Source organism: Sapajus apella, unplaced genomic scaffold (genome assembly GCF_009761245.1).
Source record: "Sapajus apella isolate SASKATOON/1434 unplaced genomic scaffold, GSC_monkey_1.0 scaffold1, whole genome shotgun sequence".
Classification (NCBI taxonomy): domain Eukaryota; kingdom Metazoa; phylum Chordata; class Mammalia; order Primates; family Cebidae; genus Sapajus; species Sapajus apella.
The window spans coordinates 77,812,045-77,837,977 of NW_022436941.1; the positions used below are offsets into that span (position 1 = coordinate 77,812,045).

The 25,933-nt window shown below is 39.3% G+C and overlaps 1 protein-coding gene across 1 annotated transcript in view; it reads left to right on the forward strand.

Moving 5' to 3' along the window:
- The first annotated feature begins 5,297 nt into the window (after positions 1–5,297).
- PDE4D (phosphodiesterase 4D) overlaps positions 5,298–25,933 on the forward strand; it is a 1,549,195-nt gene continuing 1,528,559 nt past the window's right edge. Inside the window, exon 1 of the mRNA XM_032281891.1 lies at positions 5,298–5,554. The gene's annotated coding sequence lies outside the window, so the exon portion shown is untranslated. The remainder of the gene's footprint in view (positions 5,555–25,933) is intronic.

Here is a 25,933-nt window from a genome sequence, read left to right on the forward strand (position 1 = left end):
ACCCTTAGAAAGGCCTACTTGCCAGGTTAGCGTTTGGTTGGTAACTGGGAAGTCCGCCCTTGGAGTGCTCTCAGTCAACAGTCAATTGATAAGTGTGGTTCACTGTGCCTTGACTTTCGTCCAAACAACACAGTTTATGCTTGAACACCTGCTTCCCTGCTTGGAGTCTGGACTATTTTGATGTGCTAGGCAGGGAGTGCCTATGTGATTGGCCCCATGAAAAACCTTGGGCACTGAGTTTCTAAAAAGAAGCTTCCTTGGGCTGAAATGTCATATACAAATTGTTGCATTTTCCTCGCTGTACTCTATGTGATCTCCTGTGGTGGGCAGAAGCATCAGGAAGTCTGCACATAAAATCCTTCAGACTCTGCCTGTGGCTTTCTCCCTTACGATCTGGCTGTGTATCCTTGCTATATCACTGGAATAAATCTTAGCTAAAGTACAGCTCTACACTGGGTCCCATGGGTCCTTCTAGTGATGTCTAAATGTAGCGGGGGTCTTGGGTACCCCCGACACAGTATCTCTTTCAAAACAAATGCTTAGAGCAGGTACTTAATAAATATTTTGTGATTGAACATCACAAGTCTCCCAAACATTGTAGATGCATAAAAAATCTAAACATTTTTGTTTCTTTGTACCATTTTTGATTTCTTTGTGTACCTTTATGTTTTATCTATATGCCATCAGGCCAACAGTTATAATATATGGTAGATCTGAGATGTTGTTTTACTGCCTACAAAGAATTGTTCTAGTTTTACTTACTTATTTTGTTTCTCTTCCTGACATTTCAGGGACTGTTAGATCTTGCCAGAGCAATTCTTTTGGGCTTTTGTGATACAGAATCACAGGAAAAGGTGGAAGGTTAGAAGGGCACAGGTTTGAGGACTAGGTCTGGGAGAGCAGTTTTGGTGGGAGGGTATGAAGGAGAGAGGCGCGTGACAGGGCTTGTGTGATGTGACATGACCACGTGAAATGAAGGGGTTTTGGAATTGTTGCTGCAGACTGAGATTCCTTTTCACAGTGTTTAAGAAATACAAAGAGAATTTGTTATTTTGAAATTACTTCTTGGCGGCCAAGATAATGACCCCTCTCTAATACCAAGTCATGATTTGCAGTTTATGTCTTAGGTTTTTCTTTTCTTTCTTTCTTTTTCTTTTTTTTTTTTTTTTGAGATGGATTTTTGTTCTTGTTGCCAACAAGATTAAAAGTGCCATGGTGCTATCTTGGCTCACTGCAACTTCCGCCTCCTGGGTTCAAGCGATTCTCCTACCTCAGCCTCCAGAGTAGCAGGGATTATAAGCATGCGCCACCACGCCTGGCTAATTTTGTATTTTTAGTAGAAATGGACTTTCTCCATGTTGGTCAGGCTGGTCTCAAACTCCCAACCTCAGGTGATCTGCCTGCCTTGGTCTCCCAAAGTGCTGGGATTACAGGTGTGAGCCACCGTGCCTGGCCACATCTTAGGTTTTTCATTGATTTTATTTGATGATAGGAACCATATCATTTGTTCTAGATTTAGCATGTGAAATTCCCAGTAAATTCTTCGTGAAAATAACTGATTGCTTCATTCATAAACATTTATTGAATACTTTCTATGTGCCAAGTGTCATGTGTAGAGGATACAGAGCTGAGCCAAAAGTGGCCCCTACTCACGTCATAGAGGGGAGGCTGACTCACATGCACACATTTCCAACCAGATATGGTGAATACTGGTGGTGGAATGTGGGAACCCGAAGACATCGTCTCATCCACTGGGACATTCATTCCTACTAGGCCTGCCCTGCATTTCAGGGCCTTAAATTTCACTTACGTATTTATCAAGTGGTTCTGATGATCAAATTTTTCATTGTTTAATTATCAATTTTGGCTGCTGTTTTTTAAACCTTTCTTTAGATGTTGCCTTAATTTCCTTATAATTAAAGCATCAGTAATGGATCTTTGCAAACATAAGCCCTAACGCCAATGTGCCAGCCATCAGCAGAGGAGGCCTCGCAGTGGTTAGAATCATTAATTCATAGATTGCCTCTGATTTTGCATTTTAAACTTATTAATATTTAGCTCACAATATGATTTGCCCAAGGTCACAAACCTAGTTGGTGATGAATTGCTGTAATTTTGCAATTCATATTATTTTGCATGTATCTCCTTATTTTATTTGTATTCTGTGCCAATCTCTCTGATACTGAATGTAAGTTTATTGAGTGCAGGTGTCTGTGTTTTTATTTTTGTGTCCCTTGTGCCTAACATATTGTCGAGGGAGGAAAAGACTTATTGGATAAACAATTAGATAATCTATTAGGATTCTGTAGAGAAACAAAACTGATAGGAAATGTATAGATATATAAGAAGAGATTTATTATTGAAATTGGCTCATGCAATTATGGAGGCTGAAAAGTCTCACAATATGTCAACTTAAAGCTGGACAACCAGGAAAGCCAGTAGTATAATTCGGTCTGAGTCCAAAGGCCTGAGAACCAGGGGAGCCAATGGCAAACTCCCAGTCTGATGCCGAAGGCCTGAGAAACTAGGGGTGTGGGGAGGAACTGGTGCAAGTTCCAGAATCAAAAGGCCCAAGAACCAGGAACTCCAATATCAGAGCAGGAGAAGACGGATGTCCCAGTTCAAGGAAAGAGGGTTTGCCTTCTCCTGCCTCTTTGTTGTACCTGAACTCTCAATAAATTGGATGATGCTAGCTCACATTTGTGAGGGCAGTGTTTCTTTATTTAGTTCACTGATTGAAATGCTAATTTCCCCCAGAAACACCCTGACAGACACATCCAGAAATACAGTAATGTTTTTCCGGCTATCTGGGCATCCCTAAGCCCAACCAAGTTGACACATAAAATTAATCATCACAGATGATATTAACGAAAAAAAAAAAAAAAACTTTGGATTTCTGCTTGTTGATTCTCAAGAGATATTTTCCTCACTATATAGCATACAAAAAAAATTGGAAAAATGCATGTATTATTTACTGAGCACATATTTTACTTGAGGCACTCTGCTAGGCACTGTATTGAGCAAAGATGATTAAGACAATGTACCTGTCCTAAAGCACAGAAACCATAAGATGAATATACAAATGACTGTAGTGCAAATGGATGACTAAAGCAAATCAGAGAATGGAGCTTTCACACATTGTGGGAGAATGAGAGAAAGCTTCATAGAGGAGGTAACTTGTGACCTAAACCTTGGAGCAGGAGCACCTGAGTTCCAGAGTTTAATGAAAAAATGAAGGCAGTGGGAGAGAGGCCAGGGTGGGTAAAGGGAAAAACAGGAAATAGAAGTGTGAGTCATTTTTAGAGAATTGCGGGAAGTCTCTTTTAGCTGTGGTTCATGAAGTGTGTGTATGTTGGGGGAACAGAGCAATGTAAGGATTGAAAGTCAAGTTTCCAGGCAACGTTGCCTGGCCAAGCTCAGGGCTTTGCATTTGGTTCATCCGCATTTGTGGGTTTTAAATATGAGAGTGACATCAGGTTATTGGGCATCAGAAGGTGGGCTGGTTTTGAAGGGCAGGTGAATGAGGCAGTAAGGTAAGTTGTGAGGGGCTGAAATAGTTCAGGAACAAGGTAGGGTGCAAGCAAATCACAGCTGGCACCGCGATGAAGAGGAAGGGGCAGTGTGACAGCTTTGGTGCATGACACGACACGGTTAGTGCAGGTGAGAAGAGCCAGAGGTGATGATGCCATTAGCAGCATGCATTTAGTACTTGTCACAACCTATTTACAACTTCTGTGTTAACACTGATCTCCTCATTACATGTGAGCTCATAGAGGAACAAGTCCCACGTCATCCTCATGGACAAAATGAACCTGGCAGATGCTTGGTAAATGTTTGTTAGATAAGTGAATGGAAGTCAGGTGAGTTGGCTTGGTGATGGCAGCTGGGGTGTTGATGGAAAGAACATATTTCTTTTGGACATGATGGAATTTGGGGATGTGGTCTATTTTTTAGATGTAGTTTCTAGGAATAGATTATCCAAAGAATTGAAGAACAATGAATGACAAGCTTATTTGTATGTGAGGGCAAGATAAAGAGTAGAGAGATGGTAGAGTTGAGTATAGTGAGAATGCTATAACTGAACTGCTTCTTTCAAGACATCAGGTGAGATTGGAGAGAAAATGCAGCATAACATCCATCACGGGAAGCTGGAATGTAGAGGTAAGGCTGGAAGGATGAGAAGGACTTAGGTGGGTTGCTGAGCTGTGTTAGCCAGTGAAAGTTGGAGGGAAGGGGAAATGGGAGGCAGTGAAGCATGGCGTTACACATGCGGGCACTGGATTCAGGCCGTTCAAAGGCTAGCTCTTCTATGGATTTGTATGTGACTTAACTTACTCTCTCTTGCCTCAAGTTTTTCTCCTGCAAAATAAGGTGAATAATAATAATACCTGTGTAAACACAGGTACAGCACTCAGAACAGAACCTGGAATGTGGTAAGCACCTCATAAGCATTCATTCTTCTCACCGAAACTCACTAGGATCACTTTGTGCATATTATCCTATTCAATCCTTAGTAACTGTGTAGGTAGGTGTTAATATCTTCATTCTGTGAATGAGAACACTGAAGTGCAGAGAAGTTTTATAATTTTCCTCAATCCGCACAGCCACTGTATGATATGATAAAGCTTCCCTAAGCTAGAGTCTTACCTGATCGATCTGGTGTCCGTGCTAGTGTACTTTCTCCTATAACACGCAGCCTAAGCTGGGTAGGTATGGCAAGACCACTGGCTGAGGCAATCAGATGCGCTCAGTAGGTAGTAGGGAGCTGTGGCAGACCTGGGGAAAGGGGAAGCAGCACACTGGAAAGATTCATCTGGTATGTTTATAAAAGAGAGCAGGCAGCCTGCATGGGGAGCTGAGAATTCAGACCAGAAATGGCTGAGGAAATGGTGAGGCCTGGCAAATGTCACAGGAGCTGCCATAGAAGAATGAGCAGAATTTGACTGATGCAAATAAGGAGGATATGATGGTATGTGATTGAAACTAAGAGATCTATATGCAGCGGGGGCGGGGGAGCTTGGAGTTTCAACTTGAAAGTGTCAAACGTGGGACTCTAAGAAAATAGTCTTAATGGTAATGAGAAAGTTGAGACGGGAGTCACTTTAGTCTCTGCTCCCTTGAAGAAAAGCACCTTTAGAGATACCAGCTTGGAGAACAGTGTCTGCATTGAAGTGGGACACTTCATTATTTTTAGTGGCAGTGTGGTTCTGATGGGCACACACTTCGTAACATTTACTTCACTGTCAGTCCAGCTCTGTCAATCCTCCTTTACTAAGGAAGGAAGCTGATGGATTTTTCCTTTCTTTCTTTCTTCCCTGGAATAGGATGTTTTCTGTACACAGTCAGCATGTGACCTTCTTTCTTAAAAAGAGGTTTACATTTTACTCTAATTCTCATCCATAACGGATTTGCATTTGGGCAGTTAGGAAAATCAGTTCTGTTGACTTCCTGTTTTCTATTTCTGGCCTCCAGCAGAACTTCCCATTTGAGTGGGACCAAGCAGAACACACAAAGCTGAAATGTTCTCCTGAAGTTGATTTGCCTTGGGGATAAAGTAAGTGAATGGCCTGAGGGGGTTGTGCCCCCTTGCTTCCCAAGCTTGCCCTTTAGTTGCTCTTGTTTTTAAACTACAGGGAATGAGCTGAGGAAAGTATTTTGGCTTTTTTCTGCAGGTCAGAGTTCCAAAGCTTTAGTGCAGGGTTCCATGGACTCAGGGGTTCAAAACATGCTGCTCAGGCTGAGCTCTTGGCCAGATTTGGAGATTCCAGTGGCTTCTCCCTTTGACAATTCCTAAGAATATTTTATTTGGATTCTCTTCTTTAGGTTTTTCTGTCTAAACATTTTATTTCACCTAGTGTGAAGGTGAGAGAGAGGAGAGATTGTTTTCTTTCTTCTTCTTCTCCCCTTCCCCCTCCCCTCTCCCTTATCCTCTGTTTATAATTTAAAAGGATGTTTATTTTCATTATTTCATTTGCTTCCTTCATAGCACCCTGTGAGGCTGATATTGTTATCTCCATTTTACAGAAGGGGAAACTGTGGTTTCAGTGAATTTCAGTGACTTCGCCAAGTCACTCAGTTAACACTGCTGAGAGTGAAGCCCTAGTCTTCTGCCTTTAGATCTCTTTTTCCCAATATCATACTGCTTTTCTGGTGGTATATAGGATGATGTCAGAAAGGAGAGACTGGGAAGCCTGAACAGATCTCATCAACAGCTGAATTGTATACCCTGATTAATAAAATAGAAAATGTTAACTAAATATATTGCTATGCAATTCTTCAGGCATGTAGGACGTTGGGTCCTTTTTCATGTCTCAGATTTTAAGATGATATCGCTTGGGGAGACATTTACTATATGCAAGGAGAATCTCTAAGCCAGGGTAGGCCAGCAGTATTTTATGCTTTGTACTTAGGTAATGTGAGTTTTTCTGTTGGAGGTTGAGCAGAGGATGGTAGCAAAGTGACATTTATTTCTCCTGCTCATCAAATCTTGGTGAGGCCAAAGGGGGTAGGAAAATCAGTTGTGAGCTGGTGTTAATTACAAGTGTCTGGACCATGGAATCTGATCAGTTCTGGAGTAAGGAAAAAGGATCATAATTTAATGCTACTTAGAAGAAGCTGGTGACAGAGATCTGCTCAGGAATGAGTCAGATTAGGAGAGGGGCAGTGGGGAGGTCCACAGAGACTCTGGCTACCTGTCTTTCCTGGCATGTCTGTGGAATGACCTTGTTCTGCCAGGGCTCTGGGAGGAACCCTTTGATTTTGGAGGAATCTTCAGGACTATGTACATAACCAGACTGTCCTGATGGGAATCTCCAAGGGGGCCTTCTGGGCCAGGGACCCAGGCCAGGGGTCTTTCTAACATGGTCTGTGAATAGTACCCAACCAAAGCAGTGCCTTCTTTTCCTGAATCAAGCCCTTCCCTCCTCAGTGCCAAAGCAGAAGTGGCTAGGTGGGTGAAGATCTGAGTCCTGGCTGGGGGCCACAACCCACGAGCCACTACCTACATTGCTGTGAGATTCTGATCTTTCTCTCTTCTGGACTCACAAGATAAAGGGAGTGAATGAGGAGGAAAATCAAATATTGTGGCAGGGAGGGGCTGACAAACATGGGCATGGCCAGCAGAAGTCTCCCACTGGAGTGAGGAGCTGAGAGGAGGATTTAGGGACTCTCAGAAGTCTCACTCCTCAGGCAAAGGATTCAACAAAGGCAAATGTGACTCTGGCTTGAATATGGTGCAGGTGTGGGACGGTAGTCCATGTTACTGGCTGACATGGGAGAGCATTCCATTGTGACGGAAATGGAGTGGGTTGGAGTACAGCAGGAACCATGGAGATAGAGGAGAAAGGAGGTGAGAAGGAACACAGTCTTGCAATTGACCAGAGGCTATCTGGCTGCAGTGTAGTCCCCCAATCAGGGCACCTATCTCTGTATGTTGCACCAAAACAGCCATGCAGTGTGTTCTTAAAAATCCTGTGAAGGAACATTGTAATTTGAATTATATTTTGAAGACATCAGACGATCTCACCATTTAGGAGAATCTCATGGGGATTACTTTAAAAAAAAGAAAAAGAATCATTTTAGGGAGTAGAAAGTCTCTTAATGATTGGTTTTGAGTTTCTGGATTTTAATCCACTTACTCCAAGTAGGATTCAGTATTTCATCCTTTCACTGGCAGTGAATTTTTTTTTCTCTCCTACATATATGGCTTGCAAAGTTCTTAACTAGGGATAGTAATTAATTATTTCCCAGCTACTTTTGCTTTTGACATACTGAAAGTTGGAGGAAACTATTTCATTTAACAGAATTTAAACAAAATGAAAAAGTTATTTTCTTTAAGATATTATGCTGGGCTTTTTCAAGGAAAAGCCTCCTCCAAAGGAAATTTTGGAGACAGTTACCAAAGGAAAATCCCACCCACTAACAGAGACACTCAGCCTCTAAGTCTGGCTTTTGGAAAATGAACACTATTCTTTTTTTCCAAACAGGACGCTGTGAGATCAGTCATGTACACTATGAAAATAATTGGTGTGCGTTAGTACGCCTTGTGCCAGATTTCATGCTTGTTGAAAGGTGATTGGATTCAAACCAGCAAATTTAAAGGTCAACTGGTTGTTCTTAAACTGTGCAGAATTTTAACTCTTTCATTATAATGAATTTTAACCAAATGGCCATTTTAGGAAGGAGAGAGACTGCATACTGTGTTTTAACTTTCTGACCTTTTTGTTCTTAAATTTTTTGTAAAGTTCTCAGGGATTTCCTATGGATGAAAAGGGTCTGAGAAATGAGATCTCAACTGGCATTTGGAAAAGGGTGGAAGTAGAAACTGAATTCTTTTTAGACTACTAAATTTAGGTCAGGGCTTTGATACAACTGTTCACATCACATAAGCAATGTCCAAATGTCAGGCTGAAAGCTCTCTCTCTTTTAAATAAGTGCTTCAAATTTGTTAGTCATAGCTAGCCCTCTGTCTCTTTCTTGCTTCTCCTCTCACCTTTGAGCAAATTTTTAAGTTCCTTTAACCGCTTTGTGGAGAAACCACCATCTAATGATAGTGTTTGACGTTAGCCGTGCTTGTGGAATGGGCATTTCACTCGGGTTTGGGGTTTTGATGATGTTTTCTCCCCAGTGACTATGGATCCAGGGATTAAATAGTTTATTTTCTTGATCTACAAAATACCATCTGTCTACCAGCCATTTTGCTATATTTCCCAAAATATGTCTCATGCAGGGTGAATTTTAGTCACCTGATGATAAAGTTTCTTGGATTGTGCATTAATGTCCTGATGAGCCCCTAGTAACTTTCAACATTATGAGGACTAGTTTGGAAGCCTCAAAGACGATATCTTTCTTGAGGAAAAAAAAAAATATCATCAGGCATTTCCACAAATACCACACAAAAGTGGTCAGGTAAAGGCCGTGGGAGTTCAGGCATCTATTTACCTTGAGTGCGTGTGTGAACTCTTGTAGTTCTATGGGAAATGTATAGAGCCCCATTTTGTCAAGCTGACAATTCAGTATCTTCTTCTTTCCTGGTTACTTCATAGCCCACTCTTAGTTGTTTTCTTTCTATATTCCCCACAATTTTTAGCTGCAACACTGTGTATTGGTTGCTTAAAAATTCTGTGCCTCATTTGCTTTACCTACAAAATGGGGAAAATATCACAGGATTCTTGGGGTGTTGCTTTGCCTGCCAGAAGCCTTTCTGGTCACTGGTGCCTTTGCTCAAGTTTTGCTCAAGCCCACTGGGCTGGTACAACCCACTCAGTCTGGTAGGCTGCACTGCACTCGTGCCACCAGCCTGGATCTTATGCCAGCCAAGGGTGAGCCAGGTGCAAAAAGGCAAGGGGTACCTGAACAAGGGAGCTGCCCACTGTGCACAGCCAGGCATGCAGCTGCAGCAGGGTGGAAGCTCCAGATGCTGGCGCAGGTGCCAGCTCCCTGTGAGGCTGTGGCTGGACCAGGTGTACCACAAGTGGCTTCCATTGCTGGCATGGGGGAATGTGGTGGTACCTGGAAGCTTGGAGACACCAGGAACTGCAGAGCTCCAAAGAGGGTGTTACATTCCTGGCTTGGGGAGCTCCTAGGTCTGGGCTGGCTGAAGGATTGCAGTTCCTCTCTCCTTCCCTTTTCTCTCCCTCTTCTTGCCTGCAACATGGCAAGCAGGGGTGTGTTTCAGCCCTGTTTGTGTTACAGCTCTTTCAGTCCCACCATTCAGCAGGTCCCAAGTTCTTGTCTTATGTCCAGGAAGAATGAGTTACAGGGATAACTGGAGGGTGAGCAAGGCAGAGAGGAGATGGAGAGCCAGACGCAGACAGGCATCCTCCAGACGGCTGCCCTTTATCTTCACTCACTGCCTCTGCAGCTCCTGCTGCCTCCTTATGAAAGGGATTGTTTGTTGCCTCTAATGCCCTTCCTGAGCTAAAGCCCAGTAGTTCTTGAACATCTGCTTTCAAAGACACTGAGCCCTGGTAACCTTCATTACTTTGTTGTTCTCATAGTCTTCCCAAATTAACTCACTCAAAACCTATAGTTCCTTATTAAATTGATACATTGATTCTGAGTCTTTCACCATTAACTTTTGTTCATTTCTATTCCATCATAAACTTAATATTCATAAAACAGGCTTAATCTGAGCAAAAACAAAAATTGTATAGATGTGAAATACCTGGTAATGGTAGGTATTAGGTATTATAAGGTGATTACATTTAGAATTCTGTTGGTGGTTTCAAGAGCATATTTTTTCAAATATTTTTGACTGTAATCAATAAGCAATAGGTTTCACATCACAGTCTACAGAGATACACATATATTTATGTGTATGTATGTTTATATAGCTTAAGCAAAAGTGTTATGAAATAATGTTCAACCTACTGCACACAATGTGCTGTCATGATTTGTATCATCTTTTTTATTGAAGATGAGGCTGGTTTGTAACCCACTAAACACATAACCTGTAGTTTGTAAAACCCTGATCTAGAAGATCATCCAGTGGGTGCCTCTTGAGTTCTTACAAACACTATTCACATATCACACATATCATTCTTGATGGATTGTGGCCATCTTAGTTTCATTTTGAGTTATTGCCCCCTCTCATCTTGACTTAAAAAAAAAATAGAACAGGAAAGAAACCTCAGATCAAGAACTAATACATTACATGAAAACACATAATCTCTCCTTCCCTTTATGCTCTTTCCTAATAACTATCCTTTTGAATTATCCAAAAGAAATCCAAATTTATAACACTATATATTAAAAATTAAAAAAAAATTTAGAAACCATTTTTGAAAGAAAATAAAGATGTAAATTAATGAGGGACTAAATTATGCATGGGTAGAAAGACTATATATTTTAATGACATCGGTTCTCCCATAAAATCAATGATATTTTAATAAGAGTGCCAACAGGCTTTATCTCATAGTGGAGACTCACAATCTTATTCCAAAATTTATATGGAAATGCAAGTAGCCAGGAGGAGCCAATATAACCGTAAAAAAAGAAACAGGAAAGACTTAAAACTATCTGATATCAATACTTACTATAAAGTACAATGGTTAAATGTGGTACTGACACAAAGAAAAATAGTTCACTGTAGTGGTCTTATACATCTTTTGTTAGATGTATTTCTATGTATTTGATATTTTTGATGCTGTTGCAAATTTTATTGTTTTGCAACTTTCACCACGTTGCAAGTATCAGAAATACAGTTGATTTTTCTATCCAGCAAATTTGCTAAACTTTGTGGTTAATGGAAACACTTCAGCTGTAGATTCTTTTCAATAACTCAATCACACTGTCTAATAATATTTCTATTTTTCTTATTATTTTCCAATCCTATGCCTTTTCTTGTTTTTTTTTTCCCCCCTTGCTTTATTGCTTTGGTTGAGATTTCCAGTGTCAAATACAAATGGTGATGGCAAGCACCTTTTTCTCATTCCTGATTTCAGAAGAAAAGTTTATAGCATTTCGATATTGAGTGATTTTTTTTGTGGTGTTAATATTTCTTTTTTCATAAATACCTTTATTAAATTTAAAGAGTTTTCTTCGGTTTCCAGTTTGCTAAGAGTTTGCTTGTCAGATGTTAAGTTTTACCAAATGGTATTTCTGAATCTATTGAGATAATAGAAATTTTTCCTTCATTCTGTGAAGCCGGTTAGCTACATTAAATTGATATTTTGAATGTTAAACTGAAGTATTGGTCACTAACCTTATAGTAACTAAACCGAATTTAGTTATACTATGTTTCATTACTGGATTCAGGTGGTTAACCTTTTATTTAAGATTTTGCACTTGTCACATGAGGGAGTTCTAGCCTGACTTTTCTTTTCTTTAATAACTTTGTTGGGTTGGTATAAAGAATATGCTGAACTCATAATACAAGTTGGAAGTGGTTCCTATTTTTCTATTCTCTGTAGAGTTTATTTAAGATTATTGTTAATTCTTCTTTATCTGTTTGGCAGAATTTAGCAATGAATTGTCCATTTCATGTAAACTTTCAAATTTATTGGCTTAAGGTTACTCATAATATAATTTTAATATATCTGAAGGATCTTCAGTAATGTCCCTTTTTCTTTTCAGATATTGCACATTTATGCCTTTTGTTATTTCCTCCTGGATCAGTCAGTCTCACTAGGGGTTTATCAGGTTTTTAGTCATTTCAAAGAACCGTCTGTTGGCTTTTTATTGATATTCTTTATTGTATGTTTTTAAAATTTCCATGCGTTTCTATTCTTATATTATCATTTTATTTCTTCTTTTTCTTTGGATTTAATTTGCTCTTCTTATATAATCAAAATTATATAATTTATTGAGATATATTTAAGATAATTGATTTTTAGACTTTCTTCTCATTTAGTATTTACATTTAAGACTATACATCTCCCTCAAAGGCTAGATTGAGATATTGCACAAATTTTCTACTGTAGGATTTTCACTTTTATTCAGTTCAAAATGCTTTTCAATATCTGTTGTGATTTCTTCTTTGAGCTATATGTTCTTCATAAATATATTACTTAATTTCTAAATATATGGGGATTTTCCAGTTGTCCTTTTTTATTGATATCTAGTTTAACTCCACTCTGGTCACTCTAAAAAATCTGAATTCTAGGACTGTGTCCTATATATGTTGAAGTTTTAAAGTCATGTTGTTCCCATTTTCTCCATAACTGCTGATTATTTTCCTGCTTATTAATCTGTTGTAAGAGGGATGTGTTAAAATATCTTATGATTTGTGGTATTATCAGTTTTTGTAATTCTATTCATTTTTGCTTTAAATATTTTAGGCCTATGTTATTAGGAGCATAAACTTTTAGAATTATTATATCTTCCTAGCAAATTCAGCCACGGAGTTCCTGTTTATATTCCTCTTTATCTGTTAATGTTTTGTCTTAAAAGCTACTTTGTATGATGTGAACATGGCTACTTCAGCTTTATATTGGCGTAGTGTCTGTATAGTAACCTTCTATTCTTTCACCTTCAATCATCCTATAGCCTTATGTTTAAGAAATGTCTCTTGTAAGGAACATATAGTTTTGTTTAATACAGACTGGCAAATTTTGTCTTTTGAATAAAATTTTTCAATTTTATTCAAAATTGAAAAATGTTTTTTCATGTTTATGTTTTTTGATTTATGTTTATGATTTTTGTAATTATATTTGTGTTTAAGTCTATCATTAATACTTGCTCTCCATCTGTCTCATCTTTTCTGTTCCCCTTTTTTATCTTTTTTACTTTGTCTTGAGATTTAAAAATTTATTATTGTTATCCACTTTTCCTGCTCTATTGACTTCTACCACTCACAACATATACACTCTTGTTTATGTGTTTTCATTTGGCATCAATATTTAACACCCTCAGGACATTATTATCAAACATATTCAATATTTATTTAGATATACCCACATAGTGAGGCCCCTTTTTGACTCCTCATTTCTTCTGTATCTCAGTCTCCCAGCTGTGATCATTTCTCTCTGACTGAAGAATATCTGTAGTGCTTCCTTGAGTTCCTGAAAGCTGCTGAGGAATCTCTCAGCTATTATTTTTCTGAAAATGTCTTTATTTTAGCTTTGTTTCTGAAATACATTTTCACTTGGTATTAGAATTTTAGATTGGATTTCCTTTTCCTTTCAGCATATGAAGATGTTTCATTGTTTTTTTTTGCTTCCGTTGCCATTCAATGTCTTCTAAATCTTGCCTAGGTAGGTAGAAATCTTTAACTCAAAGGATGAATTAAAATGCATCCACAAACCCATACTTCTATTTTTAAATGACATTTAAAGTTTACCGATATTTAGTATAAAGTATTTTTAAATCTGCACATTGAATGTAGATGATCAAAGGAATCAAGTATTTAATGATTCAACATAGAGACCTTCGTTTTATATATAGACTAAGGGTTGGTCCAGGATTATCGAAACAATTCTAGGAAGTATTTTTCTAACTCTTGAAGAGAGAGAGAGAGAAAGAGAGAGAGAGAGAGAGAGAGAGAGAGAGCGCATGACATTTATGTAAACCTAGGTTAAAAGAAATATATAAAAGTATGTTAGAAATAAAAAGCATGTACACATATATCTTGCTTGAAATTGATTTCCACAGACTTGTAGCTGCCTTCCCACTTACCTCCCATTTCTTGTCTCTCCAATCCACCCTTTATACTTTTGCCAGAACTTATCCTCCTAAAACAAAATCATGCCATCATCATTCACACATTCATAGACAGCTGTTGTCTGTGGAAACAGTTCAGTCTCACTAAGATGTAAGGCCTTCCATGCCCATGCCTTTCCAGCTGTATCACCTCCTGTTTCCTTTCCTGCGGCCTATGCTCCGGCCATAGGTACTAACTGCAAATCTCCATTCACACCATGTCCTTTCTAGCTGTTCTTTTAGCTAGAAATGTTTTTCTAGCCACTTCTTGCCTCTCAAAATTGCACTCATTCTTTAAGATGTAAGATAAACACCATCTTCTCTATAGTCTCCCCAGACGTAAAGGATAAGTTTGAATTAGGTTAAAAGCAAGAAGTAGGTTAGGTGTTGCAGTGTTCTAAGGCAGGGATACTAGGTGTAGAAAGAAACCTTGAGATGGAAACCAAGGACAGAGAAACTTTTGCAGAATGCTGTTTCTTTGGCCTTCTGCCCTGTCTTTCAGCCGGAAGTGGTTCTTCCTGTGTTCTCTTTCTCTGATGGGCTGCTGAGAATTATTGCACGTCGGAAGCCAGAGGGTGTCTCACTGTTCTTCCAGCAGCTGCTGCTTAGGGTTCTCTTACTCAGCCCTTTTTTGATTCCCTGGGCTCCTGTAGAGCCATTTATTGCCTGGACCTTCCCTATGCTTTGTCTTCCCCTTAGCTCAAGGCCTGGTCTCTCCTGATCTTTCTTCAGAGTTTACTCCTGATGGGATCCGTGGTGCTGGAACCAGCTGTGATGTTTCTCTTCTTCCCTTCGTCACCTATGGGTTGGTTCCTCAGCCCTTATACTGGCCCCACTGGCACCATCCCTGACCCCATTCATTCCCTTTCATCATCTTCCATACCCAAAGGTCCTGTCTCGGACTAGGGAAGCTCACTGGGCCGAGTATTCACCATAAATGTTAATAAATGTAACCTCATGTTAAAAGAAATATCTCCAAAGAGGGTGGCCTTCTAAGAGACTGAGTACAAAAAAAGGAAAGTGGTGGAGCAGCACAGAGTATGAAAGAAGACTACAAGAAAAGGCCAGGCCCAACTGGTAGAGAAAAAGGCAGAAGCTGTGAGCAGGCAAGGCCAGAAGTGTAGCCAAGAAGCCGAAGGTGAAGTCAGAGGTGGGTGAAGGGAAAGAAAGATGAAATGAGAGAAAAAATCCTAGGAGTCTTAGCATCTGGAGGGGGAACTCCGGTGCAAGAAATGATCTAATAATGGTTGAATGGAGAGAAAATCAATGTACAGCCAATCTTCATTATCAGATTATGTGCTGGCAATTCCACCTACTTGCTAAAAGGTATCTGTAATCCCAAAAGCAATCCTTGTGGCTCTTTTGCAGCCATTTGTGGGTGAGTGTGAAGCAGTGAAAAATTTAAGCTGTGCCACATGCACATTCCCACATGAGGGTGAACACGGGATGCTCAGCCATCATGTTCGGGCCCTCATGCTGTAAGCAAGTATCCTTTCCGTGGTACATTTAATGCTGCGTTTTTGAATTCTTGCGCTTTTTGCTGGTGATTTTGCCATGTGAAATGGCTTCTAAGCATAGTGCTAAAGTGCTGTCCAGTGCTCCTAAGCACAAGAACGCTCCAATAAGAAGAAATCTGGCCAGATGCCATGGCTCACGCCTGTAATCCCAGCACTTTGAGAGGCCAAGGCAGACGGATCACTTGAGGTCAGGAGTTTGAGACCAGCCTGGCCAACATGGTGAAACCCACCTCTACTAAAAATATAAAAATTAGCTGGGCCTGGTGGCATGCACCTGTAATCCCAGCTACTCTGGAGGCTGAGGCATGAGAATAGCTTGAACCTGGGAGGCAGAGGTTGCAGTGAACTGAGATCATGCCACTGCACTCTAGCCTGGGCGACAGAGTGAGACTCTGTCTCAAAAGAAAAAAAGGAAAAAAGAAATCTGCATGTTAGATAAACTTTATTCAAACCTGTAACTCAGGTTAGAATGAGCTGCTGGTAGTGTGTTTAGTGTTAAGGAATTGACAATATATATTAAATAAGGTATCTTTAAATAGAAATAAACAAAAACCAAGATTATATATTGATTAGTTGATGAAAATATTGTGACCAGAACTTGCAGAAACCTGATCTTGCATTTCCCCTGAGAGCAATGGTTCAGTATTTGCTAATTCAGTGTTCTCAGTGACTTTATAGACCATAACTCCCACAAATAACGAGAATCAGCTCGAAACATGTTTGTTGGTCAATGCATATGCATGTTTAAACTTTTTGTAGAATTATAGTCCATCCAAGTGAAATGGAACTCCTTTTGTTTGACTTGGGAAGATACTCTGTGCTCTTCCATTTCTAACAAAACTCTAAAGTCCTCTTTTGTTTTGGTTCATTTTAGCAGATGTTTACTGGTGAATGTGTGTAAGTTAGGCAAAGTTGATCTAGACACAACTTTTGCTCCCAAGGAATTCCCAGTTGATTACTGAAGACAGGAGATGTGTGTAATCAACTGTATTGACATTTATTTGTCTTCCTAGAACAGGTATCAACTAGAGTCAAAGAAGGTTTTGGCTGTTCCTGAACATCAAAGAACCCAGCCTGGGTACAGAAAATAACCACGTATTGTCCACAGAGTAGGTGTCTACAACATGCCAGCAAAAGATGATGTTATCTTAGAGCTTTGGGGGTTTATAGATCCTACAGGCCCAGTATGTGACAAGGACCTGAGCATGTTTAGATGTAGAGCCAGAACTGAAAACCAAGCCTTATGGCTGAAGCTGAATCCTTTCCTACTAAACCATACAGGTTCTATGTGCATGAACTAGTTATTGGAGTCCTGGCTTAAAATGAGCTCATGTTCCAGAAATTCCACTTAGGTCAGATGTTTAGAAGTCAGTCTGAGGTTGTTCCAGGATGAGCTCCAAGGGGTCTATTTTGCTGTATATGAATATTTTTATAGAAAGAAGCTCATAAATTTTCATGGGATTCTCAAAGGAGTTCATGACTCCAAAAAGTCTAAGAACTTCTGTGCATATTCTGAGGTTAACTGTGCACCAAAAGTACTAAACTCTATTTGGGGTGGTGCCTTGACATTGTATTTTGTACCTCCATCAATCTAGCAGAAGATTTTTTTTTTAGATAAACAAAATGCTCACTCGTCTAGGATGTGGTGAAACAAAACTTCCTATATTGTCAGTGGCAATATAAATTGGTATAAATTTTCTAAAAATCTTTTGTACTTTTTGCACCAGATACCGAATTTATCCTTCAAGAATATTTCCTAAGAAAGCAATTAGAAAAAGGAAATAATTAGAAATTATGTAAAAAGATATTTATAGTGTTTTTGTTCATAATATAAAATCTAGGAATCAAAGTGTCTAAGAATGATAGTTTTAAAAGATCACTTAGGCTGGGCGTGGTGGCTCATGTCTGTAATCCCAGCACTTTGAAAGGCTAAGGTGGGTGGATTACCTGAGGTAGGGAGTTTGAGACCAGCCTAGAAAACATGGCAAAAATCTGTCTCTATTAAGAATATAAAAATTAGCTGGGCATGGTGGTGGGTGCCTGTAGTCCCAGCTACTCAGGGAGCCTGAAGCAGGAGAACAGCTGGGAGGTGGAGGTTGCAGTGAGCCAAGATTGTGCCACTGCACTCCAGCCTGGGCGACAGAGTAAGACTTCATCTAAAAAAAAAATTAAAAATCACTTACTATTATGAAAAACTGTTTATGACAAGACATGATGTGAAAATAATCATGGCATATATAGCATAATCACAATTTGTTTATGTGTAAACAGAAGAACATCTGCTAACAGAGGTTATCTTTTGGTAATGAGACTACAGATATATTCTTTTCCTTTTTATGTTTTCTTTTTGTATATTTCAAATTGTCTAAATGACTATATATTTTTAGAATCAGAGAAAATATTGAAACCATATTTTGTCTTACTTGAACTATGAGGGAAGTCCTATCCATGTTTCTTAGTTCTACATTTAAAAATTTCTCAGTACTCATTTTGGCTGAAAGTTAAAATGCAGTCTCAGTAATTTCGCATTAATTCAATTATAGGCCCCTTCGCTTCTCACAGTATCATTTAATCTTAAACCTTCATACTCAGCCTCCTTTGCAACTCTGGCCTCTCTTGCTTTCTATTCCTTTTTGTTCTTTCTCTGATAAAATAAATAAATAAATAAATAAATTCTGTCTGCTTTTCTTTGACAGTATTTGCCCTTTTTCTCCTCTTCTGGGAATATAATTTTTACTATTCAGTTTTTCAAACGTTTACCACTTTTCCCTTTGTTCCTTTATCCTGGTTTTAAATTTTGTAGGGTAGAGGGAACAGTCATGGAATAGTTTCTTCCAAACCTCAGAGCCTCAATACTTTTGCATTAATTAAAAACCCAAAGAGAAAATTTATTTTTTTCCCATTATATCAGGAACACACGTGCATATGTGCATACACAGATATTCATGAGAATGAATGTATTCACATGTGTACACATGTGCATTCATGTTTGCATGTTTGTGCATACATGTGTAAGTTGGCGTGTACACATGTATGTGAATACATGTTCCAGTTCTTCCAGAACAGGAACTGTGTCATTTCCTATATACCCTACATAAGCAGATACTCCAATGATGTTGACTGCCTGTTTGCCTGTCTCTGTATAGCTACCTTTCAGAGCTTGCCATCTGGATCTCAGACAGTATGAAGAGGAGAAGAATGTTCTAATCCACCCTGGTTCCAACAGGCTGACATCTGTACTTTGAAAGCTTTGATGAAGAGGATGCAAATTGTGTTGGCTGTGTGGGCTCTTCAGCTGCTTCCTCACGGGGCTAGAGACAGGCAGCATAACTTTTAATCTCCCCAAAAGCCTGCCAGTTGGCAAAGAGATACATGTATTAGATAAGATGGTGGGTCTCGATTTATATATGTGTGAATGCAGACTGAATTAAAATGGCATCCTAAGGAAGGCACTAAGGACCAAATTAGGAGATCCTCTAACTGAGTCAGAAAGCAAGTCCAGGATTTATAGGTTGAACATTTCTTATGTGTACATTAGAATGTAAAGTGGGTATTTGTAATTGAAGTACTATGCTTATTTTATTTCCATAAACCTAAGGTCTGACTTTGAAGTAGCCCCAGAGTATATCCATCAGCACTGAGCCTTGTATATTTGCCTGCTAAATCAAACCAATGATAAAAAGAACCAGGCAAATAACACTGGCTTGTAGTGTGCAAGTACCCATGGCTATATTATAGAGTGCTCATCTCAGTGTCTCCCAGTGGAGAAAAATGTATGTTGATATGCTTTCTGGGTCTGAGAGCTCTTTATTCTCCATCCAGAAGACAGAGCTGGGTAGAGAAAAGGATAACCAGTGAGACAAAGGCTTTATCCCAATGTTATTTGTTAAAACTCAAAATCACATGGTGAAAATAGGACTTTATTAAATTTGCCTGATTGGAAACAAGCGAGCAAATTGTATAAGATTCCCAAATGTGCCAAAATGGCAGGGAGAGAGTCCTGACGAGCGTGGAGAATAATGAGTAATACTATGTCCTAACAGTGGCCCTTGCCTTCATTGACCTTTGGAAATGTTGTGAAAAACTTGACCTTTTCTACTCTTTCTATGCAGTCTTGTAGTGCTTCCTCTCTTTTTCTCCCTCTAGGGAGTTATCCAAAGCCCCCTTCACAAGAAATGCTAGCTTTCAGGAATAATTGATCAAGCATACCTTTGTACAAATGTAAGATTTATGTCAATTCTATTTAGATATTTTATTTTGACACTATATCCTTTATTTTGGAACAAAAGGAATATCACCTACATGCAGAGACATGAGGCATTTTACGCTTTTGTTGGGGGTGGATAAGTTTAGGGGAGCTCTCACATTTGCAACCTGGCTTTAAACCCCATGTGGCATGAAGAAATCAATTAAACAGAAACCGTTTTGGAATTGGGAAACTGGCTTCTCATTTAAAAGAACATCCCCCCCTTTTTTCTAACCATAATAAATTTTAATTTTCAAGTAAAGGCCACACTACATCAATTTTAATGTCAAATTTAAAAAAGAAGACGCAGACTATGGGAAAAGATGGTGGAAATGATTACAACTTAAGCTTGGTGCTTACTGAAGTCAATCAACTTCAGCCTGGCTCTTTCTGAAGTTCAGACTGTGCTTAAATGGTTTTGCTTTGGTTTCCCCATTTCAGTGTAGCGGAGGCTGTTTTGTTACCTGATCTTTTTTTGTAGAGAGAAAGAAACTGCCTGAGGGACAACACAGTGCACTGGAGAAGGATGAAATAAAGTCTCAAGAGCTGCTGTACTATACTACCTACCTCAAACAGCAGATGTTAAAGAATTGCTTTTTAAAAAATGTTGCCTTTCACATGTCATGCTAAAAATATATACCTAAAAAGACCTTAAAAAAACAAAAGCTTGAAACAACCAGAGAAGCAGGCTGCTGTACTTATACAAAAGCTATATGCAAGATCATGGAAGCAAAAAAAAAAAAAAATGCGTAAAGACATATTAGAGCTTTATTTACTTATTTATTTATTTTTATTCCATTTATTTTATTGCATTTTAGGTTTTGGGGTACATGTGAAGAACATGCAAGATTGTTGCATAGGTACACACGTGGCAGTGTGATTTGCTGCCTTCCTCCCCATCACCTACATCTGGCATCTGTCCCCTTGCTATCTCTCCCCAACTCCCCACCCCCCACCGTCCCTCCCCTATTTCCCCCCAACAGACCCCAGTGTGTAGTGCTCCCCTCCCTGTGTCCATGTGTTCTCATTGTTCAACACCTGCCTATGAGTGAGATATTAGAGCTTTTTTAAGTTCCAAGGGAGCTTTAGATAATACATTCAAAACATAAATGGGAGAGTCATCAGAGAATGGAATAGTCCCCAGGAGACTGCAGAAGGCTTTGAAATGGATCTAATAACATTGATGGGTCAGATAGGATGCCCTTATTCCCTTTGACTTATCATCTTTCCTTTAAAATTCACTTTCAGAAAAAAGTTACATGATCAACTCTACCTGGCTTACTCAAATTTGGTTCTCGGTTTGAACTCTAGTTATATGCACATCTTACAGCTGTCCCCTTCAGTTGCTTATCATGTGACTTATCATTCTGACTGGGTTTGAAGCTTACAAAGGTCAAGAAACACATATTTCATATCTTTGGAATTTCCTCTGTAATTTTGGTACCCTGATTGTGTTTGCAGATGGTGTTTAACAAATGTTGCCTGGCTCGCTGGATACTTCCAGATTAAAAAAAAAAAGTTAACAGAATGATCTTCAATTCTGCTTCTATTATTAATATTTATGTGCTGTATTCTGATAAACCTGTAGAAGACCAGATAAGATAAAAGTAGGAGGAACAGGTTGTAGATACAATAGTGAGCATGTAAAAGGCATTTAATAATGTCTTGACATGAATAATAAACACACAAGTAATAACGATACAACAACCTTACATTTCCATAGATTCTTGATTCTTCTAAAAACACTTTCATGTAATAGAGGACAGAGGGATAAAGGAAGGAGTAAATATAAATACAGGGAACATGAAAGGAATGTAGACATAAAAAAGCAAGGGGACCAAAGCAAGACAAAGCAAATAATAGCCAAGAATAGAGAAATCAAGGAAGAACTTTCTAATAGCTTGGAACAGTTGTTGGCTAAACAGCACACAGGACAGAGTATCGAGTAAACACTGACAATGTTTGTGTTCTTGTAGCAGGTGGAATACCCTGTCTATGTTTTGTCTTGTTTCTGCTAAGTAAGTGGGGAAAGGAGCATCGTGGATTCCCTCACTTTGTTTCTCTTACATTTTTATTCACTAGGGTTAATATTGATACTAGTATGGCTATCTTGACTCCAGATATTCTGTCCACATCATTGAAAAGATATGGCTGTGTGAGTGATACTCAACTTCAGTAGCTTAGTTCAGTGATTTCACAAAAGCTCAGTTAGGCTTGCTGCAGAGAGCACCAGTAAATTTTAGCCTTGTTGTAAGGTTCTAAAAATTTCCTAACCTTAAGAGACAGATATAAAATTATGGTCTATAATGCCAAATACAGTAACATGATAAAAAAATTCCAAGACAATAAGACATATCAACTGTGTTATAGAACTGATGTTAAATCTAGAACTGAAAAAATTACAGACAAAAAAGTTCTGCCAGTCATGTGCTAGAGGCTACAAAAGATCCCCAAATCATTTTATTACCACTTAGGAGGGATAAGCTCCCTCCAAAACCGTGGGTCAACTATTTTAGAGATTTAGAGATTGATACTCCTGTTTGGCAATAATTCTACCTTTGCAATTTGAGATTTGGAAAAGCACAGAGCATTATCTTCTTTGGCAGACTGAAGACCTGTAGCTCTGATATTGTAGTGGCTGTAGTGACTGATTGAGTCATTTAATCTGTTTCAGCCTCAGTTGCCTCAACTGTTAGAGGAATTAATTATATCAGTCCTGCCTTATAATCATAGCAATAATTTTCATTTCCAAATGCCTACCGTAGGTCAGGTTCTTGCTGTGTCTTTGGCACATGTTATCTTAAGTCTCTCATCAACTCTGCAAGGAAGGAACAATTGTCATTCACAGTTTACAGTTGATGAAGCAGAGACTCAGATTATTTCAGTAAGCTGCCTGAGGTCATGCAGGTAAGTGGCAAAGCCAGAGTATAAACTTCATGTATGTGTTCACAAAGTCCCCGCTTAGACCTCCATAGAATTTTGAGTTATTTCAAAATGACATGAGTGAAAGTGTTTTGAAAATAGCAAAGTTCCTTCTAAATGCATGTTATTATTATCATCCTGATGAATATAAATTACTTAACATATATTTATTGAGTTCCTTATAGATATTTAGCACTGAGTCAGATTTCATTTTGGACAACATATGGAATTAGTTATTTTCTCTTATGTAGTATTGCATAAGATGTAAATAAATCTTAAATATTTTCAAGTAGAAATTTCTTCCATTCTTGGGACGAAGAAATTCAGGTTATTCCTTCTTCTCCTTCTTCTTTCTTCTTCTTCTTCTTCTTTTTTTTTTTTTTTTTTTTTTTTTTTGAGACAGGGTCTCCGTCACCAAGGCTAGGCTGCAGTGGCACAATCAGGGCTTACTGCAGCCTCGACCTCCTGGGCTCAAGTGATCCTCCCTCCTCAGCCTCTCCAGTAGCTGGGACCACAGGTATGGCCACCACACCCAGCTAATTTTTTTGATTTTTGTAGTGGTGGGGTCTCACTGTGTTGCCTAGGCTGATCTTGAACTCCTGGGCTCAAGTTATCCTCCTGTTTCAGCCTCCCCAAGTGCTGGGATTAGAGCATGAGCTACCATGCCCAGCCTGGGTTTTAGTTTCTTTTTGATCATTTTTGGAGAAAAAAAGAAAAGAAGCAAATTTGCTAATTAAAATTGAGTGAATGTGTAAGAAACAAAAGCAATTAAATGTGGTCCAACCTTGAGAATCAGCAAATAAAAACCGCTGAAACCATGAGGGCTAGCAGGAAAACTGAAGGAGAGGAGAGAAATATACTATAAGGATTTGCAAACATCTGCTGCAAATTCATGTATTCACAAATGCTCTGGGCCAGCAGCGTAACTCTCCCTGTCTGGCTCTTTGTTGTTTATTTTTGGAGTCTTTAATGACCAATAGGGTTGCTGAGATTTACTTGAAGAGTTTATTCTTGATTCTGAGGTATAAGACTTTCTGTGTGAAGATGGCTGGGAATCCACACAACTCTCCTAAAATAAGCACCAAGTTTTGGAAAGAATTTTCTCTTGTGGAAAACATCCATTTCCAAAGAGAGGCATCAGCGTGAGACTGCTTTTATTTTTTTTAGCCGCCCCCCTGCCCCACCGCCTCCAAGAAGAAAGATGAGGGGAGTCAGTCTGTCAAGCAGCCAGGAATCAACTTTCATGACAGATTAACATTCAAGATAGACTTTTCTCTTGGTCTTTTGGAAGAACTGCTGAAGTCTCAATGAAAGTTCATGAAATTCTGTAGAGGAATCCACTGAGTCTAGAGAAATAAGCTGTTCCTTATTGTTGCCTCTGTTTCCTTATATAGAAAGAGTGGGTAAAAAGAAGCACCTTACAAAGTCATTGTGAGATTAAACGGCATCATGCACGCACATTTCCTGGCATAAACTAATCACCACTGTTGTTTTCTAAGCCAGTTTCCTAAATATGCTTATCCAGTTGCTTTTTATGTCTCAGTGTGAACTATTTATTCTGTTTGGCTCATGTGGATATCTGAAGAGTTCACAAAAATGCTTTGAATTGAGAAAAGATGGAGGAAGGCGCTTTTCTAGGCTTCATCAAAGATCTGCACTGGGTGAAACAGAAGCTTTGTTTGGGTTTGGTAAGAGCTCTACGATGCAGGGTTTTATGGAGAGGGAGCTAATGCCAATGGGCAGCTGGTCACCTAGGTGGAATGCGTGTGGGCACTCACCCGTGCGTTTTTCTGCGGTGAGATGGGATAGGGTAGCCCTTGTACAGTTCTACAGTCAGAGATTTTGGTCACATTTTAGTCTCTGCTGGGCTAAGGCACAAGCCCTTATGGGAGGATAGAGCCATTACATGGCTGGGCTTGGTTTTCTTTAGCTCAGAGCATGGAATTGGCTAAATTTGAACAGAAAAGTTTGAAAAAAACCAAGCTGACTATGCAAGTGATATTGTAAAGAAAAAGCTGGATACCTAAGAGCTGGATACCAGCCCAGTGTTGTTGTTTGGATTTGATCATATTCTTTCTTGAGTACGGGAACAAGAGGGTGGGCCAACTTTGTCCCTAAGCCCTTGCCCACAGCCAGTCAGATCCCTGTCCAACCTTAGCAGCTAAGATGCTGGCCCTCCATGTGGCCCAGGCCCCATTTGCACAAGTTTCGGGCCTGGGTGAGGATATTCTTGTTATAATGCCTTTTTAACACAATTCTGGCATTTAAGCTCTGGGGACTCAACTTGGGCTCTGCTTCACCTTTGGCCAGGGTCCTCTAGTGGAATGAGCTCTGCCCAAGGAGACAGTGGACTGCTGTTTGCTGGTTGATTTTAGACAAGTTACTTTATATCTGTGGGCCTCATTTTTCTCTAAGTAAAGACATCTCTAAGCTGAGTCTCAGCCCAAGCAATCTTTGTGATCTACCTCTGTCTGGGGCATGGAAGTGTGTTTGTGTGTGTGTGTATGTGTGTGTGTGTGTGTATTTCTCCTTTCCAGCCACTGGTTTTGGGGATGTTCCTCCAACTGTTCTTGCCTTCTCTCTGTTATCCAAACTTTCTGTGCAGAAGAACAAGATTTAAGTTTGAATGGATCATTGTTTCTTTAAGATAAACAACTGCTGATAGAGGGTGACCTATTTCTGAAGCAGACAACTGAGGAGAATTTTACGGCTTTCTATTCTTTATACTTAACCTGTGTTCCTTCTTGGAACATACTTTATGGAACTTGACTAATTGCCCTGGCAATATGTTGCCAAGGTTTTCTTGGCAATAGATCAAAGTCTCTGATATACCAGCACATCAGCTTTGCCGAGCCCAGACAATGAGAAAACAGCACGGGGTGGGAGAAAGCACTTGCAATTAATTTTGGAGTCAGACTTTAATAGAAAAGTGGAAAGAGGATAGGGCTAATTGATTTCTGAAAGAATTACAAGTGGCCAGCATGCCCCATGCCTCACGCCTGTATTCTCAATACTTTGGGAGGCCAAGGTGGGAGGATCACATGAGGCCGTGGGTTTGACAGCAGCCTGGGCAACATAGCGAGACCCTGTCTCTACAAAAAAAAAAAAA